The following is a 3,571-nucleotide window of genomic DNA, read 5'->3' on the forward strand; positions in this document are numbered from 1 at the left end:
AAAATAAGATAAAATATCACCTCACAGTGAACTTTGAATGGCAGAAATAATTAAAAGTCAGGGTAAAACAGTTGTCTTCCTAAGACAACTTGTGAGGACCGTAGGAAAGATCTGACCTGCGGGGTGGAGGTTTGGACCACATTCAGACTCAGCTGAATAAACAAACAACAAGCCCTGGTGGCAGCTGGGTTTGGGAGCACGTCCAGCTGGACAGTGTGGGGGTTGGACAGCTAAATAAGGGAAGATTGAAGGACCTTCTGCTATTGTGGGATGCCAGGCACAGTTGTGTTGATGGTTCCACTCTGTGGCTGTGTGTGAGGAGGAGTGAGCACATGCCCAGTGAATGCCATAGCAGAGGGGCAGGGACCTTGATAACTCCTGGCACTTGGAGGAAAGCAGAGTCCCTGGTTTTGGTTCTAGGACATAGGGGTGAGCTAAAGTTTGCAGCCATGTGAGGGACAACAGAGAGAATAAGCATGTGTGGTCACAATGTGGATGTGGGCCTTAGCTGTGGCTCAGGAGTGGAGAAGAATGCCTGAAGTCAGGCCCCCAGACAGAGCTCAGAAAACTACAGGCACAAAAAACCTGAAGCCTGAGGCACCATCCCCCACACCTCAGGACTAGAACCTGACTATAATAATAAGTTGCTAAAAAAAAAATGACTAAGCAAAGGAGAAAGAACTTAACCACAGATAGTTACTATGGGGATAGAGAAATTCTAGGTTTATACTCAGAAGAAGATAGTGAAGTTAAAAAAAGTCACTTCTACTTCAAAGAAAAATGTCAAATGGTCACAAGCCCAAAAAGACTTCTTGGAAGAACTTAGAAAGGACTTTAAGAATGAAAGAAGAGATGTTGAGGAAAATTTTGGGGAAAAAAGAGCAATCTAAGAAAAATAAGGATGTTATGAAAAGAAAGTCAACCAATTGGAAAAAGAGATCCAAAATCTTAAGGAAGAAAATAACTCCTTAAAATCTAGAATTGGGACCCACAAGTCTCTTCTCTTCCTTTCTTATTGTGCTGGCCAAGATGCCAAAGGAGAAGAAGGTGGCTCTGGCCGCTGCTGCAGTAAAGAAGCAGGAAGCCAAGAAAATGGTCAAACATTTGTTTGAGAAGTGGCCCAAGAACTTTGTCATTGGTCAGGACATCCAGCCCAAAGGGACCTTACTCAATTTGTCAAATGGCCTCGGTACATCAGACTGTAGCATCAAAGGTCTATCCTTTATAAGCATTTGAAAGTACCACCAGCAATTAACCAGTTCACTTAGGCTTTGGATTGTCAGACAGCTACTCAACTACTTAAAATGGCTTAGAAGTACAGACCTGAGACAAAACAAGAAGAGAAGCAAAGGCTGCTGGTTCTGGCCGAACAAAAAGCTTCAGGCAAAGAAGATGTCCCCACTAAGAGACCACTTGTCCTCAGAGCAGATCTTAACACTGTTACTACCCTGGTAGAAAATAAGAAAGCACAGTTGTTAGTGATTGCACATGATGTGGACCCCACTGAGCTAGTGGTCTTCCTACCTGCCTTGTGCCAAAAAATGGGGGTACTTCATTGTGTTATCAAAGGTAAAGCCAGACTGAATTGCTTAGTTCACAGAAAGACCTGCACAAACATTGCCTTCACACAGGTTAACCCTGAAGATGAGGGAGCCCTGGCTAAGCTGGTAGAAGCCATCAAAACTAATTATAATGACAGATATGATGAGATCCATTGTCACTGGGGTAGCAATGTTCTGGGTCCAAAATCAATGGCTCATATTGCCAAGCTGGAAAAGGCAAAAGCTAAGAAACTTGCAACCAAATTGGGTTAAATGTATATTTGATTTTTCCCTACATAAAAATAAAAATTTAAACAAAATGAAAACAAAATCTAGAATTGGGCAAGGGGAAGCTAATGACATTATAAGACACCAAGAAATAATAAAACAAAATCAAAAGAATGAAAAAATAGAAGAGAATGTGAAACATCTCATTAGAAAAGCAATTGATCTAGAAAACAGATTTAGGAGAGACAATATAAGAATTGTTGAACTACTTAAAAGTTATGATTTTAAAAAGAGCCTAGATACAATTTTACAAGAAAATGTTAAGGAAAATTGCCCTGAAGTTCTAGAGTGAGATGGTAAAATGGAAATAGAAAAAATTCATTGATTGCCACCTGAAAGAGATCCCAAGATGAAAACATTTAAGAACATTATAGCCAAGTTTCAAAGGAAAACACTACAAGCAACAAGAAAAAATTAATTTAAATACTGTAGAAATACAGTCAAGATAACACAAGATCTAGAAGCATCTACATTAAAAGAGTGAAGGGCTTGGAACATTATATTTTGAAGAGCAAAGGAGCTGGGCTTGCAACCAAGAATAACTTACCCAGCAAAGCTGGATATGATCGTTAATGAATAAATGGACATTTTAATTAATTGAAAGACTTTCAAGTGTTCATGACAAAAAGACCAAAACTCAATGGAAAATTTGACATATAAGATCCAGGAGAAACATAAGGTAAACATTAAAGACCAATTATAAGGGACTCAGTAAGGTCAAACTGTTTATTTCTTATATGGGAAAATGTTATCTTTACTCTTAAGAATTTTATCATTACTTAGGTAGTTTGAAAGAGCATACACAGATAGAAGGCTTGGGACTGAGTTGAATATGATGAGATTATTTTAAAAAATAAAACTGAGTAGGGAGAGGTAAATGGAGCAATTATTTTGTACAAATGAGGCATGAATAGAACAACTATTACAGTGAAAGTAGGTAGGGATGGAGGGCTGGTAGTGCTGGAACCTTATTCTCATAAGAACTTGGATAAAGGGGGAATAATATACACATCTAGAAGGGTAAAAGTCTTCTAAATTTATAAATAAATAGGAAGATTATGGGAAAGGATAAGGGAAGGACTTTTAGAAGGCTATGTAGGTCAAGAAGAAGGGTGGGGGGAGAGGATGAGTGAGGAATTCTTAAAAGGGTGAGGATTTGGGAGGTAGTGGTTAAAAGTAAATCAGACTGTGAGGAAGAATAGGGTAAAAAGAGAGTGAGAAGGATAATAGTGAAGAAAAATAGGATAGAGGGAAATAAATAACTAATAATTATGATTTTGAATGTGAATGGGCTGAACTTACTCAAACAGAAATGGTTAGCAGAATGGATTAAAAATAAGAATCTGACTATATATTTTTTTTTTACAAGAAACACATTTAAAGTAAGAGATATACATAGAATGAAAATAAAAAGCTGAAGTAGAATTTATTATGCTTCAGCTGAGGTAAAAAAAAAGCAGGGGTAGCAATCATGATCTCAGAGAAAGTTAAAGCTAAAATAGATTTAATTAAAAGAGATAAATAGGGAAACTACATTATGAAAAAAGATACCATAAAAAACCAAAGTAATATCAATACTAAACCTATACCTACCAAAAGCTATAACATCTAACTTTTTAAAGGAAGAGTTAAATGAATTAAATGTGCAAATAAATAGTAGTATTATAATCGTGGGAGACTTTAACCTTCCCCTGTCAGAATTGGATAAATCTAACCAAAAATAAATAAGAAAGAAGTTACGG

The 3,571-nt window shown here is 37.1% G+C and overlaps 1 pseudogene; it reads left to right on the forward strand.

Annotated features, from left to right (window-relative positions):
- The first annotated feature begins 489 nt into the window (after positions 1–489).
- Positions 490–1,814, forward strand: LOC114041899 (annotated as a pseudogene).
- Positions 1,815–3,571: the final 1,757 nt, after the last annotated feature.

Source organism: Vombatus ursinus, unplaced genomic scaffold (assembly GCF_900497805.2).
Source record: "Vombatus ursinus unplaced genomic scaffold, bare-nosed wombat genome assembly UNPS02014198.1, whole genome shotgun sequence".
Classification (NCBI taxonomy): Eukaryota; Metazoa; Chordata; class Mammalia; order Diprotodontia; family Vombatidae; genus Vombatus; species Vombatus ursinus.